The sequence below is a fragment of the Camelus bactrianus genome, chromosome 6 (assembly GCF_048773025.1).
Source record: "Camelus bactrianus isolate YW-2024 breed Bactrian camel chromosome 6, ASM4877302v1, whole genome shotgun sequence".
In the NCBI taxonomy this organism is placed as follows: Eukaryota; Metazoa; Chordata; class Mammalia; order Artiodactyla; family Camelidae; genus Camelus; species Camelus bactrianus.
Genome location: NC_133544.1, coordinates 76,451,370 through 76,468,486, shown reverse-complemented (window position 1 = coordinate 76,468,486; position 17,117 = coordinate 76,451,370). Strand labels below are relative to the sequence as shown.

At 39.3% G+C, this 17,117-nt stretch overlaps 1 long non-coding RNA gene and 1 pseudogene across 1 annotated transcript in view; one reads left to right on the top strand and one right to left on the bottom strand.

Annotated features, from left to right (window-relative positions):
• LOC123619709 (uncharacterized) overlaps nucleotides 1-17,117 on the top strand; it is a 558,614-nt gene that overhangs the window by 525,583 nt on the left and 15,914 nt on the right. The window lies entirely within an intron of this gene.
• Nucleotides 8,174-12,814, bottom strand: LOC105077070 (gem-associated protein 2-like; annotated as a pseudogene).

The window sequence follows — 17,117 nt, the reverse complement described above, 5'->3', positions numbered from 1 at the left end:
GGAATATTTCATTTCATTCATTATACTTTTCAGGTCTATAATTCCCATCCATTTTGCTCTTTTTTTTTTTTTCTTTTACTAGTTTCTATTTCTGTGCTGAAATTCTCCATCTGTTCCTTCATTATGCACATATTTCTCTCTAAGAACTTAAACATATTTATATGTTATTTTAGAATCTTTGTTCATTACAACATCTGGCTCATCTTGACATTGGCTTCCATTGATTTTTCATGAGCCAGGGTCACATTTTCTTTTATTTTTAGATTTCTACAGATTATTATTTCCATACTGGACATTATGAATGATACATTGTAAGGACTCTGAATTCTGTTATATTTATCTGTGGAGTGTTTTTTTAAACAGCTTTTTAAAGGTATAGTTGATATACAAAAAACTGCATATATTTAATGTCTATAACTTGAGTTTGGACATATGCAAACACCTATGGTACTACCACCACAGTCAGGTAATAGACATATCCAGCGGAGTGTTTTTTTGTTTTTTTAATTCTAGCAGGCACTTAATTTGATAGTCATACTCTGTCATCTTTACACTGGCAGTTGCTGAACTCTCCACTCACGTAACTTCAGCTTTCACCATTTTTGTATTTTTCTGGACCTCTCTGTTTCCCCTACAATTAGTTAAGTCGTCAGCCAAGAGACTGGATAGATTTTACACGTTGAATTTGGGTTTCATCCCCGATATAGTCCCTTCCCTTTCAACATTTCCTTCCAAACATCCCGACTGCTCTGACAATCCCAAGCTATATTATCTGATACCTCGAGCATTGTAAAGTTGTCTCTTTCTGCTATACTTGATAATTTTTAGGCAAAGAACCACAACAGGCCAGTTTTACCTATCAGCTCATCTTTTAAAAGTATTCACCTCTCCAGTTTCTGCCTGTTTTTAGTCACCCTTCGGTGCCTTCAAATAGTTGGTTGTTTTTTAAATTTTGTTTACTGTTACCAGTGGGAGGTTTGATCTAACTAAGCTATTCCACAGAAGCCAAACCTGCAAATCCTTTATTTCTATTCTAAAAGCTAACAATTCAAGAATCACAAGGGTCAACAGTGTTTAACAAAAAGTGTATAACATATTTTTAACAAACGATGAACAACACAGAAAGAATCTGACAGACTTTGTTGTATCTTTTTCATGAGTTTTCTCTAATCACAAACAGAAGAAATGTTACTGATTATTTTGTGTATTTTTCTCTAGACATTTTACTAAATAATTAGGACAAATCTAATGAGGACAAATTTTTGTTGAAAGGAAAGATTACGGGCAATGTGTGAAATCCTGCCAAACACCAGTTATTCCCCACCCTCTATTTCCCAGGTGCTGGGAGTTAAAAGAATCAAAGTTACATAAAATTCACGTCTGCTATCGTCATCGACAGGCATGACCCATTTCACCACGCCAAGTCCCCCCGTATGTGAAAAACTGACATAAAAAGAATTGGGACCAGCTGTTCTCTCTTTGTAGTCAGGACCTAAAAGGAAGAAATAGATAAACTGCTGCAGTGGAGATTAAGATCAACCATATAAGAAAATACTTCTCTATGTTGAAAGTGATTAAACTCTACAGTGGGTAACCAACGGCCGTGTCTGAGGGAATGTATATGTGAGTGTATGTGTGTGTGAATATGCGACTAACTGCATCTCTTCTATGTTTAAAAATGATAGCATATGCTTTTATCTTTTGTGAGTGTTTAATCAAGGCACTGTCATGAAGAGTTGTGTGTCAAGCATCTAAAAGATACCATTTAAAAACAGGCCGTTTTCCAGGATGCATAAGGACCATTCAGCATAATAATGTAGCCAGATCACACATCTATTATTTGGGATTTTGGATTCCTTCAGAAAAAGTGTAAGTTCACCTAAGTGTCAGCATTATTGCAGGCCTTTCGCCCACTACCTCAAGCACAGTACTTACTAGCCACATACTTAGGATTTAATACATACTCAAATGCCAGAATGTTCTAAAATTGTTTAAGTCTATGCAGTGAAAAAGCAAACAAATTGTCAGGGGAGCCTGTTTCAAGACCCAATTCTGCCACAGAAAGGCAGGGCTATTGAAAGTTAATTCTCTGTGTTGTTACTGCTCTGAGTCTCACCGTGATTGGGCCTAAGGGGTGTCCGTGGCAATGGGTGCTATGATGTCCATTGGTTCTAGGACTGAAGAACGTTGAATGCTGCTCAGACAGGTCAGTAAAAGTCACACTTCTTCTGCTAGACACTCCGCGTGGACTTTCAGTGTTGTTACTAAATAACTAGGGTTAAACTGTTACCTGTTACTGGAGAATAGGTTCTTGTTTTGTCACAGGAAGGATTCAGAGATTAAACATAGAGGTCAAGAAAGCAAAGCCAGGATTTGTTAAGCTATAGTAGGCTCTCAAGGGGAGAATGGGCAGACTCAGGTGAATAACTGCCTTGAGTTTCTTTGGCAAGCTGGTTATACTGGGTGTAAAAATGAATGGACAGAATATTCATTGGAAAGGGAGGGGTTTGGGGTTGTATTTCCTGATTTTCATCACAGCTTCACCTTTCCGAGGGGAGGAGGGATTTTTGTCCTTATTTGGTCTGGATCGGAAGTGTCATGGCATTGATGCACGATGGGCACTTCTTATCTGCAAGGCTAATTTCATTATAATGAGGGCATAATGAGCAAAAGTTACATTCACACACCAGAGATCCCTGCCTTTTCCCCTCTTTCTTTGTCTGCCTTTAGGACCCCTGTCACCACAAAATATGTGGTTTCCTATCGGTCCAGAGGTTCCTCGTTCTCTCTGTTTGTCCCTAGGACCCCTGTTGTTTACGAGATGCATGGATTCCTGCCACCTGGCCTGTTCCCCCCTTTCTCTGCTCATATCTAGCTCTCTGCCTGCTCTAACAAAATGACTTAATGGAAATAAGGCTTAGGTCTGTGACTTTGAGCACTTTCAAGACATATGTCCTAAGGGCTTATTAAGACCTATTTTATTTCCTCAATGCAAATTTCTTTGAGCTAATTAAAGGGGAAATGGCTAAATTAAAGATAGCTAACACTGTGTTTGTGCTCTATGGCACTGATTAGTCCGGATGGGCTGCCATTACATAATCCCACAGACTGGGCGGTTGACACAATGGAAACTTATTTTCTCACAATAGTAGAGGCCGGAAATCTAAGATCAAAGTGCCAGCAGAGTTGGTTTCTTCTCAGGTCACTCTTTTTTGGCTTGAAGATGACCATTCATTTGCTGCCTCTTCACATGGTTGTCCCTCTGTGCAAGTGTGTGTCTCTGGGATCTGTCTCCACGTGCAAATTCCTCTTCTTGTAAGGCTATCGGCCAGATTAGATTATGGCCCACTAGCAGGCATTTTAACTTAATCTCATCTTTGAAGGTCCTATTTCCAAATACAGTGGGGATATTAATCAAATGGTCCTAGCATGGGTTAGGACCCATCCCAATGACCTCATTTAAACTTAATTACCTCTTTGATGTCTATGTCTCCAAATACAGTCACATCTGAAGTACTGTGGTCTAGAATTTCAATATATGAATGGGGATGTGGTGCACACAATATAACTTGTAATAGGCGCCCAATCTATCACTAGCCATTTTGGCACAATCACAAACATAACTAAAGAGCTATCAAAGAAAAGACACTTACTCTATTGAAACCACTGAGAAGTTACACAATAAAATTTATACCTTTTGCTTATCTGTACCTTGCTATGTGTTTTTTCCCCCTGCTATATCTTTTGAATCCTCTCTGCTCTTTCTTGCCAAAGGGGAAATTTCCAAGCCAAGTTTGCAATACTGAAATGAATGAATAAAGTTGTATATTACACAAATGATGGAATGTCAATAGCTTTTAAAAATCAAATTTTAAAAAAATGATGTAGAAAAACGCAAACAAAACAATATCAAGTAAAATAAATACTAGACAAAATTACCTACATATTATAATCCTACTAACAAGCTTATACGGTTTATATGAGAATTAAATTAGTTAATATATATAAAGCACTTAGAAGATTTTATAGCATTAGATAAATATTCAATACATTATAACTTTTATTACTTGTGTTATCATGTAGAAATAGAACTTAAGATTTTTTCCTGTTGATCTGGCTGTCTTCCTCTGTGCTATAGTATGTGACCTTTCCCCGTCATTCATATTCCAGATTTCCTTGTATAGGCTCCTCTTTCATATTCAACATCTCTATTGAGACAAGAGTGTCAGAGGTGAATCTGAGGCTTTACATCTTGCCTGCATATCAGACTTGAGAATTTCCTTAGAGGTTGCTTTGTGATTGAAATTGAGAGGAATACTTTTCTTTAGCAGGCACTATTGACCAGTCTGTCAAAAACACACTAGATACAAAGGACTTGAATTATACAATTGTTTGGGGAAGGCTTCTGCAACCTGTACTATCATTAGTCAGGAGGAAGCAGCTCTTGTATTAATCAGGCCCCCTAAGGATGTTGACAAGGACAGTAATTCTTTCCCAATGCGCTAATATTGTTTCGTATTAAAACTAGAGAGAGAAAAGGCTTCGGGAAAGAATACACATTTTTAATAGAAGCTATTATTCTGTGTGAAGGGTTATCTGAATAGTTTGCACAAGAAATGAAATTATAGCACTTATTCCATGGGTTATAGTCCAATGGGATACAGCCAGTGAGGGATCGGAGTCAAAGTCCCATCATCCTTTGCAGTCGAGCTTTGTAAGGACACAGTTTACCCAGGGAAACTTCTGTCCATAGTCCATGGGCTTTTGTTTTGCTCTGAAAGGAACAAACTGGCATTATTAACCTAAGCTTAATCTGACTACATAGTCTTATTAAAAACAAACAGCATTATAACCACTGAACCCTTCCAGGTATTTATATATATATATTTTTAAATGACAAGTCACAAACATACAAAAGGATATATAGCCTCGTGGATAGCTTTCACCACTTTGGGTGTGGATGGTTAATAATAAATAAAATAGTTTAGTTAATACAGTTTACTTGACATCATCTTGACTCTATGAGATATGTAAAATTCTGCCTCAATTTATTTACACATATCAGAAATGTATAACTTCCCTGGGTAGTTTTTGGTCCTTGCCTTCTCCATGAAATTACCAGAGGCTTGAGCAGGGTTGAGGTTTGTTCTAGTTAGAGCCCTCCAGGGAGCAGAACTATGTCTCCTTGTTTAACTATAACTCCTTTTAAGTACCTAGCCATCACTGGACCTCATAGGGAAAATATAAAATCCCCAGTCAATTTAGAAGCAGATTTAGACCCAGAAGATAGCCAATTAATGCATCTCAACTTTTCAGAAAGCCTGAGTACAAGCAAGTAGCCCCCAAGGCCCCAAGTAATGATTGCTGTTTCCATCCTCATCTAGGAAAAAAAAAAAAAAAACTGGAAACAGCCCTGATTCCAAGAGTGTTTCAGGCCACTGATTTTTTATCACCCAGGTAAGAGTCATTTGCAATTAATATATAGAATCATAGCCTCTCAGAGCCATAGGGATCCATAGAGAAAATCCAATCTAGTGCTCTCATTTTACAGATGAGCAGACTGAGGCCTATAGAGGTTTAGGCACTTGTCTGAGGTCACTTGCCTGTTAATAGCTCAGTGGGGATATTGATGAAATGTACTATTTCTAAAGCGCTTAATGGTGCTTGAAAAGCAGTTGATTCTCCTAAGTAGCATAAACATTTCCCCTTTCAATGTTACTTGCACTGTTATTTGTAGAAGGTAAAAAATTGTATTTCAGCCCAGCTCCCTCTTGAAATAAATGAAAATTAATATTAAAACTAAAGGATTTTTGTTCAGGGTTTGATACTGCTTTAAGCAAAGCAGGGCTTGAAACAACTCTGCTGAGCGTTCCATGCTCACTTCCAGAATCAGGAAGATAGAAGTGGGGAGAAAGTTGCCAGCCAGGTTCATGGATAAAAGGTCTTGCTGGGCCTTGAGTGTTTTCCCTAAGAGGCAGAGAGAGCCCCTTTTTCAGCCCCTGAAGAGCGTTACTGTGACTTGGCTTCTTGGACTTGGGGGTACTTTCTCCCTACTCTTCTCACTGTGCAGATTTGGGAGGCTGGCTGGCACTCAGCATCTAGTCACTTCTCGTTTGTTCCCCTGCTTAGGTTGGAGAATAAAAAGGAAGCATCTGGATAGGAGGGGAAATGGTAACTTGGCTTGTACCATTTAATAAATAACTGTAGTATCTGGAGTCATAGCTATGAAATATTCAGGCATAATTAAATACATGTATATATAAATTGTAAACACCAGCATCTTTGACACAGCCTGGACATAAATTAGTTGAGACAGTTTGATTGTTGGAGTCATGTGAGTAATAGGAATAGCAGTATATTCTACAGATTTAAAGGGTGTTGATGAAGTGGATACCTTGTAGAAAAGCCATGTACTGAGAGTAACGGAGGTCTCGGCTCCTTCCCCGTACCATCCTTAATTTGAGTTAGAAATTTCATTTGAGAAGGGAAAATTAGAGTCACAGTCACACATTTGGTCTCAAGTAAGCGTGGAAGCTGGAATGTTAGGCAGAATTTCACCATCATTGTTGCCATTGTCCACTGTCCCCTGAGCACACACTACCATAGGCCAAAGGGAAGGAAGCTTATCTGTGGTGAGAAGTCAGCAGTTTGCAGGGCAGGGGTCCGTGTAGAGGAGTGAGAAATTATTACAGCTGCCCCATCGCATTGCTTTCTCAGCTGTAAGTGAAGCTTCTCATTAATGAATCATGCACACAGACTGCCAGGGTCTCAACATTAATTGGCACTAATGGGAACATCTTATGGTTGAAGGGAGAGCTATGGGAACCATTTTAAGTCTGATTTTATTTGGAAGAGAGCGTGGACAATTTACATTTTCTGTGAAATTCTAGGACAACTTACACAACCCATTTTCATTCCAAATCATATATAGATTGCTGAGTATCTGCAGAAAGTCTATCAAATTCTTCGTGAGAGAGAGAATATCAACAAGTGCTTTAACGAGATTTTCCTTTCTCTGCGGGGCGTGGCACCTGCACAAGTGTTTGAATCACCTTTGACTGTACCGTACATGCTAAGACCTAATGCAATATATGTAATTTGTTTTACTCCTTTGAGATCATTCAGCAGGGATTCAGTGCAAGTTAGCCCTGAGGAAATTTTGACCAATAAATTTTGTCCTCCCATGACAATGTGCTGTTATTCCAACAAAATAGGCCAATGCAAAGTTTACTGAGTTGCCTAGAATGTTTTGCCCCTTAAGTGGAACTGATTTGTGTCATTTCTTTTTTAGCCCCTCAAAAAGAGTCCCTTGTAATTCGTTTTGTCATACACGCTTGACATTGAGGAATGGATAGTCATGGTGTTAGTATAATTCAGACCTTTTTCAGATCATGGAGCAAATGGATGAATCCCACTTCCCAGGACACCTCAAGCCCTTATTACACCTTAGAGTGAATTGGAGAGAGTCTTGCCTGCTTTCAGCTGGATGCACCTGCACAAAGGCACAGAGCTTGCAGCCCTCACTTGCTCCTTCAGTTTGGTGCCCTGGTGCAGTGCACAACCCGAAAAAGGTGCATATAGCTTTGGTATCATCCTTGTGAATATTAGCACCTCTTTAACCCAACAATGAGTCTGTAAGAGGTGCCAGAACAAGCAAGTTTCTAATAAAGAAAAATGTAGGGCTCAGAGAAGAAGATGTGAAACAGGTCTATGGGGAAAATGCAATAATGACATAATTTTTATCAGCAGAGAATGTAATAGAAAGCTTAAGAATGACATCCCTGAAAGCAATTTTTTTCACATTTTCAATATATTTTTATATGTATGTATATAAGTAAACACTGTAATAGCACCAAGGATCTCCTGTAAAATTTCATCATACAGTTTCTGGGCAGGATGCTTCATCAGTAAATGGCACTTGATTTGTTTTAAAAGCATGTGATTTCAGAAAACTGTTTAAACTCTTCATCAAAAACTGGGTGGCATTTTCCAGTTACTTTAGATATTCAAATCAATACAATCTATCTTCTGAAAGTCAACTTGAGTTGCATAGGTTAAGATGAGGACCTTTCACATTGTGCTGAAGATGTGATGCAATCTGCACTTGGATTGGCATTGCCCTTCCTCAGACTGCCATCATCACATGTATCTTCTGTCCCTGAGTTCAGCTATATCAAGATAGCTTATCATCCACATCACATTGGTGAAAATGCCTGCTAACCAGGCAGACTAGTAAATTCAAAGCAGGAACCCTCTCGTCATTTTTGCTGTCCACTGAAAGCCTCCCTTCAGAGCACCTTCTTGCAAGCTGCCTAATTAGTGAACGATCCTCAGGTAATAAAGGTTTTCCAAGACAAGCCAATAAAGCATAAAGCTATAATCTCATTTATGGAATAAAGTCTCTTTCTCCAAACCAGCTGCTCAGATTTTCCAAGATGCTAGTTACTGTTGACTGGTCCATTCTGCTAACAATACTAAGCAAGGGAAGAAAACCAATCTGTATGTAATCCAGGACTTTCATTTGTAGCTGGTCCAACAGCGCCTTCAGCACATAACATTTCACCCAGACACATTTTTTTTTACAGCTTTCCTCATCTTCAGATTTTGGAAGACTGAAGGATCTTTATCCCAGAAAAGGAGAAATGATTACATACTTCACATACCCGAAAGGAACGGTCCTGTTCCTACCCAGCTGTTGTGACTCCCAGTGACCTCAGTGTCTGTTCACGTGCTCTGTTGAACACTGGAAAGCTGTGCCACTTTGTTGCTGTTGCCTCTGAGCTGTGGGGGGATATCCTTCAGGAACAAGTTGTTATTCTGAAAGAGAACCATCCACACTTTGCTTCCTTTTCAAATTCTTTGGGTTAATGTGCGCTGCCACAATGTCTGGACTTTGAGCTGCTTCAGTCTAGACTGGCCTCAGGTATTCCTGAGGCATCCTTAGGGGTACAGAGGGATCTAAACCTCCTGTCAAGTTGCAGGGCTTCACTGGCAACAGCTGGGGTATCAGCTCTCCCCCTGCAGGCTTCGCTGGTACCTGTGCCATAGTTTTCAGTTTAGCCAGTTCCGCTCAGCATGTGTGCCAAGTCTAGGTTGGTCACTGCACAGGCACAAAAATAGAAACATTTGGCACAGAGTTAATCAAGAGGTAGAGCTTAGGGGGCTAAATTACATTCGAGCACACCTATTGATTGTATCAAGATTAAGGCTCCAGTGGTGCAAAGAAGATTGTAAATTTAGTTCTTTGCGGAAGTAGTGATCAACACCCCCCAAAACTATTTTTTTATTTTTAATCAATACAACCTTAGAGTCATATATTCTACAGTTGATCCCATTGTCAGAAGGAAATATGTTCTGTAGGATCATGTAATTTATCACTGGAAAATAATTTAGGAATCTTTTAGTCCTACCCCTTCATTTCACAGATGAGAAATCGTATGTGCAGCTTAGTGCTACGTGGCTAGCTAATGATGCAGACTAGCCTAGAATCTAGGTCTCAGGACAAGAAGTCTAATTCCCATTCCATCTGTGCCGTGTAAATGCTACAAGCGCACACCCATCTCTCAGTTCAGGAGGTTCCTTTAAGTCTGCTATTCTGCTATTAGGTGACTGCATCTGATATATCCTACCCATACCTTTCCCACATTAACAGTTTTGACTTTTCCTGTCTCTGTCTTCATCTTTGCAAAATGAAAAGTGATAATCTTCTGATCTATCCTTTTGAGGATAGTTGATACTCAGTGATGTCAATGGAAATAGTATTCCCCTTGGCTTAGGGAGTTGTATTAGCTGACCTCTAAGTTTCTTTTCATCTCAGGATCCAGTTTTACTAGCATGGCAACCTCTCTCTTTTTCGCTTATTTAATTACTCTTTCTTTCTCTACTCTTATGTCCTTCTTGAGGGGCAATACCAAAACCTGTCTGTTATGGTACAAAAAACAAAGTTAAAATAATGTTTTCAGTCCACCACCATACTCCCACATCCTTATCCCTCCCCCCACTTTACACATTATATACACACACACTTGCTTACATGCAATGTTGTGCTTATATATTGGATATAACAGTACATTAGAGTTAGCCCACTATGGCTCCTTAAATTACGTTTAGTAGATCCAGTTAGAATTTGATGCTGCTTTTGTAAAGCTGTGCTTAAAATTACTGTACTGATGAAGGGCTCATGCTTATCTTTGGGAGCATCTTCTGTTTGTGACTGGACCACTGATAAAATTCTGAGCAATTTTCAGACCCACAGGCTCCTTCTGGGAAATGCTGCCACGGCAGGTCCTTATGTAAAGGTGGTCAAGCTTTCTAGAATGTGACTTTAAGAATCTGGTCACAACTGATTGAAACAAGGATTGTTAGTGAAAGGAATGTATTTATTGACTTAACATTGGACTAGCAGCCTACAAGATGGCCAATAAGGTTTCTCTGTATTTTATAGTAAATAATAAGGTATTTTGTCTGGAAGAAAGTTAATGCAAGGTACACAGGGAGAAAGTGGTACATACAGATATCAGAGGAAAAACAAAGAAAGCAGCAAAGTCACATAAATAACCTCTTTGTCCCAAACATTTTGTGTCCTTCTTATGATGGCCAAGTAGGAAATATTTGGGTTTTAAAGTTAGGCGATTTGGATTCAAACATTTCATATCCTCTTTGAGCCTCAGCTTCCTTCTTTTAAAAATAGGAATAGTAGTACCTGCTTCATAGAATCATTAACAATATTAAATGAGAAAATATTTTGAAAGATAGGACATAGTGTATATCAGGTAGGTAAATAACCAACAAATGGCGGCAAATAAGGGAATAGCTCATGAATTTTTTGAAAAGATTGAATGAGGTAACATGTGCTGTGCTCCAGACACAGCATAAGCATCTATTTATAAAAAAATGTTCCCTCTATCCCATGTGATTCCAGGAAGTATAATGACTTCCTTTAAATATCAAAGTAGATTGAATTTCTGGTCTTCATTTGTTCGTGTACTCAAGAAATGTTTAGTGAGCATCTGCCATATGCCAGACTAGAATAAAAAGATAAATCAGAAAGAGTTCCTGATAACTAGGAGTGCACAGTGTGGATTTCAGAGAGAGAGGAAAATAGGTAAATGGCATTTTAATGTGGGGAGTGCTATTACAGGGTGTTATGGTAGCATGCATGGTTATTCGAATCCTTGAAGATTTTAATAGATCAAGAAGCACAGATTCCCTTCCTAGGGAACCAGTCAGAAGGGTATACAGTGCCTGGAAATGCCAGACCAGCCATTGCATCTAAGAGGTGTGTAAAAGAAGACCACAGTGTCTGTGAACGCCAAGGAGACAGGAAACATGTCCGGCGAGCAAAATTTAAAGGAGATGCCCATCATCAAGAAAACAAAGCTTTCCTCCAACACCATCTGGCGTAAGAAGGGTCTGAGTTAACAGTAAAATAGCATCTTGCGCAGTTTAGCTTCCATTCTGATGTTTCCTATGTTTCCTATATTTCCCCTCTTTTTAGATGAGACTGAAATGAGAGTATTAGCTGCATTCAGCTATCCATTCATCCAAATCCTCCCTCCCTGTGAAGCATGCCATATGTGAAAGAAAAGCTTTAAAAATACATAATGCTTCTATTTTCATCTACTTCCAGAAATAAGCACTATAAATTATGCCCAGTCACCAAGTAATATTATTGAGCATCTGTTCATGGCATTTAAATGTCTGAAGGGGCTAAGGTTGGATAGCTGGGAAAGGAGAAAACCAGAAGTAGCATTTGTGACAGTGTATTATTCAAAGGGCAGTAAACAACGATTTATCATACCCTCTTAGGGATGAATAACAGAAAAGAAGCTTGCAAGTATAAGAACTTCCTGAATATGAAGTTTACAATAAAACAGTAAAATAACTCTTTCTGCTTCTCTATAACCACATTTATGCATATATACCTATATACATATAGAACTATAGAACCAGAAAGTCCCAAATTTTATAACAAAGGCAAAAATTTGGGAAGGACAATCAGAAAGCTGTTTGAGAACCATGTTACTTCATAAACATATATTTTTAAAGTTATCTACAAACCCATTTTCCTCAATCAGCAAGTATTCATTAACTAAATAATACGTTATCAGGCCAAGTCCTTTGAAGGATTACAAAAAGTCTGAATTATAATCCCTGCACTGAAGGAGTTTATAGTCTGGTTAGGAGACAAAGTGAGTAGCTAAAGCAGTAGAAAATACATTATTCTTAATTATATCCCATATTAGTTGTGTAATGTAGATGGCAATATTGCAGGTGTTCTGAAGATGACAGGCTTAGCTTAGTTTGGAAATATTAATAATTTCCTGGAGGCAGAGAAACCTGAATTGATCTTTGAAGGATCATTTATAAGTGAATAAGAAAGGGGAAAAGAAAAAGGGACGTGAGAAAAGACAGTGAGGTAGAAACTAATAAGGTATTTTCATGGAGTCAATAAAAATGTTAATCTAACCAGAGGAGAAGGAACATGTTAAGAGGGTAACAGGGAATAACTTCCAGCAGGCAGAGGGGGACAACTCAACAAATTGTCTTCCATTCATGGCCAGGATGGTGCCCACACACAGTGCTTCTCATATGCCTTCTAGTCATTTGTATCCCAACTGAACACTTTATTCTCACCAACCTCATTACTTACCTTTATTCTCCCAGAACAGCAGACGTTTCCAATCAGATGGTCCACATAGCATGGTACTAGCATCAAAATCAATGCAACTTTCTGGTAAGATCGTGATTTATCTTACCTGTATCCTCAAGGTAAGTGCAGATGAGCTCTTTGCAGCAGTACACCCCTTCTCATCATTATTTACGTCTCTCGCCCTTCCATTTCTTTTTATTGTTCTTGGTGCTCATTTGTTCATTATTAGTTCAACAAGCATGTTATTGAGTTTCTACTCTGCCTCATGCTCTGGGCCAGACATTGGGAGTACAGAGATATGTAAGATTCTTTTTACATTCAAGAAACCTTTAGTCTAGAGAGAAGTACAGACAAGTCAACATGCAAATCCATAGAGTTTGATGCATTCTCTGTGCTGCAGCCCCTCACCCAGCTCCCTGGGGAAGTTCATCTAAAGTGAACACTGAACCGTTAGGTAAAGGTGGGTGGAGAATGGGGTCTGCTTCAGTCAGAAAGAACAGTGTGTGAAACCTGAAGTGAGAAAACACAGCACAGGTGGAGGACCACTAGAAATATGACATGAGCTACAGCTTGACAGAAAACTGATAAGTGACAGTCCAACCCTTCAGTATGAAGGGCTCCGTTATCATAAGTGTTTAATAATTTCATTCAGTTATTGACTCATTGGGCACACACTTAATGAGTACTCGTTGTGTGTCAGGACTTGTGCTAGAGCCTAGATACAGAGCTCCACGCAAGGCACAGAGCTGTCTCAGACGAGCTTTCAATCTAGCTGAGATGTTGCAGCACGAAGCTGACAGTTTATGAGGGTAGTGATGGATGTGGGGGAGCACATGACTCATCCCCCCTTCGCTCTGTAACATTCTTTCTGCCTCTGATCCCCTGGTCTTCTCTCCCAGACTCTTTTTTTTTTTTTTTGAAGTATGTATGGGATTTGTTGAATTCTGCTGCTCTCCTCTTTATTTTGTTCTTATTTCTTTTATTGTTTAAACAACTGAAATGGACATCTCCATTCATTTTCAGAAATATATTCTTCCAAATAAATTATATACATACGTGGGCTCAGGTTCATTTTATTCTTAAAATTTCTGAATAAATCTATAATGGTTTTTAAGCCTAATTTTTATCTAAACCTTTTAAATTTTGAACAAATTAGAAAGCAAGAATTGTAAATAAATGTGGAAAAAAATGCAGTGTAAGTATCGTTCCCCTTCTGTCCCTATCCCTTCATCTAAGCCAAAATAAAATGTAGAAATACAAAAATAAATATTGAATTAAGAAAATTAAATTAATAATAGAAAAAATTACAACAGCACAAAGAGTTTATCTCTATAATTTAATTCAGCATTTCTTTAAGGAGGCAAGAATTTATCGGTAAGCAAGGTGTCCCTAACAGTAAGTTCCTGAAGAAGGTTGAAGAGCTGGCTGAAACAAATAAAACAGTAATAGCACAACTGAGAAAAGGTAAATAGGATGCTGGAGCAAACAGTAGTAAAAAGGAATGAGATAGGGAAGACTAAATAATAACAACGCTGAGAAAGCAATGTTTGGGGACTGAATGTAACAAGGAAATTAAACTCAGAGATAGGACATAAGAAACAGAATAAGAACAGTTTTCTCTCTCCTGCTTCTCCATCCGAGAGAAATAACTGTCATCTACAGGTCATAAAGCTTTATAGACTCATGACCTCTGACCTCTGACCCTGTGATTTATTTCCTCTGAGCAGAGGTGCAGCCCCTCCTCCTCCTGAGAAAAATGAGGCAACTTGGCTGGGTGGCTTCGCCCATCCATCAGGCAGTGAAATGTGTCTGGGTCTCAAGTTTCCATCAGCACTCTTGCTTCAGGACAACTCAGGACCGGTTTACAGACCAAGACAAAGAATCAGCAGGCACATTTTATTTAAAATATGTATACCTTCAACTTATAAATCCTTTCTTCTAAATCACAGAAGGCAAGTAGTTTCCAATTTAATTAACAGACTTAAATTGCTGAAAGTCAGCAGAACCAGTTTATAATTGGCCAGAGCCGATCTGCTCCATTTGCAAAAAAGTTCATTCAATGTAAAGGAAGAAGAGTTCTTTCTTTTGCATTGGCCTCTCCTACTTGACAAGTAGAGGTGTCCATTTGTAAATGGGTACATTTGCACATACAGGCCATCAAAAAGGCATTTCCAGAAGAGCAGTGATAATTAAACAGAGTACACATGCCTTCTTTGATGCCGTCTGAAGCAGCAAGGAGACTGATCGGAGTCAGAGAGGGGAGGGGACCTGGGGCAAAATGTTCTTTTGTGAAGCCAAGACTGCTGGTAGCCCGAGTTGGCTCTAGCTTTTGGGGGCAAAGGAGACTGAGTCATTTTCCTTCATGGAGCTGATTTGTTGAAAGGGCACAAGAAATTCCCAGGGATTTCATGCTGCTTTGAAGAAACCTGCATTTTAAATGGATGGGAAAGGGGTGGGAGAAATGGGTTTTGTTGCTAGGTCTCCCTAAGACTTGCCAAAATTTTGCCTGTTTCTTTGTGAACCCAGTAACCACCCCAGCTGGGCTCCCCATTACTCTAAACAGGAAAGGGATGAATTTGCCCTGTCCTTTTCAGCTTGCAAATGTGCTCTGGTGAGGGCAAACATGGCCATGTTTGTTCTCCCTAGGGAACAAGGCAGGCATGAGATCCCTTTTGTTCAGGCTAAGAACAACCTCCTCTTATTCCCAAGTCCAAGAGGGGCTGGCCACTTAATCTGGAAATGTGAACACGAATACACCTTGAAAGGGCTGGGCTCTCTGAAGTTGTCTAGGAGTTGGGGTCTGTCTGAAGTCCCAGCAGACATAGGGATGCAAGTGATCCTGGGAGCAGCCTCCTTTAGTAAGTGTACAACTCCATAAAGGGGGTCCACCTGATGTGCAGGGGAGCACGGAGCTTATCCAAATGTCTCTAGTTTTAATTAGTTTACAAAAGGGTTATGAGCTGAAGGAGTGAGACGTCTTAGATGCCTTGGGAATATAAAAGTACAGCCATGATCAGTGTCTCAGTGTATGTTTCTTGATGAGTCTATGCAGGTAAGAGGGCACAGGGATGAATATTTCTCTGTTCTTTTCTTCATGGAGGCAGTGAGTGCATGAGACCTTTTCATTCTGCCAAATATATATATATGTATCTCCATGTGCAAGGGGAGCTATAGATGATGCTGGGGTAGGTTAATGACACAAGAACAAGGAGGCCGTCATCTTTATCTTCACTGAATTTACAGGAAGAGAAAAAAAGTATTAGAGTCATTATGGCTGTAATAAATGGTAAGTGCTGATGTGGCACTGATGCATACCACACGGGAAAGCTATGAGAGAGACAAAGAACTCTGGAGATTTAAAAATGGGAGATACCACATTTCATCAAGTGAAATCAGGGAAAGCTTTATGCTGGAGGCAGCCTCTGTCATGCAACTTGATGCATGAGGAGGCTTTCAACATATGAAGAAAAAGGATGGAGAGGAGGGTGCTCCACTAATGGGGCAGAGAGTGAACAAAAGTGCCCGCGTAGGAAAGTACAGGACTTGCTGGTAGAACAGTGTAGTTTGACTGAAGCATCACATTCTTAATAGGAAAATAATAAGAAATTAAGATGAACAGCCAAGTCAGGGCCATAATAGTGAAAGCCTTAAATGTTAGGCTATTTAGTTTTTTAACAAAGTAAAAAATGGAATCTTTAAAGATTTTGAACAAGGAAGTGATATAACTGGAACTAAAGAGAAATTCATTTAATAATGGGATATATTGGAGGGAGATTGGAGGTTGAAACCCAAAAGACTATCTATTTTAGTCATCTAGTCAAAATGTAACACATCTTTTATATTAGGATTGTAGAAGTGAGAATAGTAAAAGAGAGGTTGAGGAGACTTTGAAAAAGTAGACTCTGTGGGCTTGTCAACTTTTGTTGATGTGGCTAGCAAAGGAGAGAGAAGAACCAGAGATGATACCAGGGTTTGGGGCCCAAAGGATTGGAATAATAGTGTTGCCGTGGACAGCAAAGCAAGTCTGGAGTTTTGGAGGAAGTAGAGTTCAGTTTGGGGTGTGTTGAAGCAAAGGTACAGCTAGAAACTGAGTTAGAAATGCTTAGCAGGCAGCTGAATTACAGGAAATAGGCCAGGAATGAGACAGGGAATTAGTCATTGATTTAGCCAATTGTTATGAACCTACCATGTGCCAAACACTGTCTTAAGGTTACTGGGATTACAGAGATAAATAAGGTCAATGGCTTCTGGTGTCACAAAGAGTTTACAGTCCAGTGAGGAATAGAGACCAGTAAGTCCACTGTCGCCTACAAAGTGATAACTGCTATGAGGGAAGGGACAGAAGCGCTGGGGGTTACAGCATTAGGAAAAGTTCTAAAACACCTTACCTAGACTTTGGGGTCAGGGAAGGATCCTAGGAGAAAGTGACTTCTAAGTAGTGGGAACGGGGGCAGTGAATTAAGAT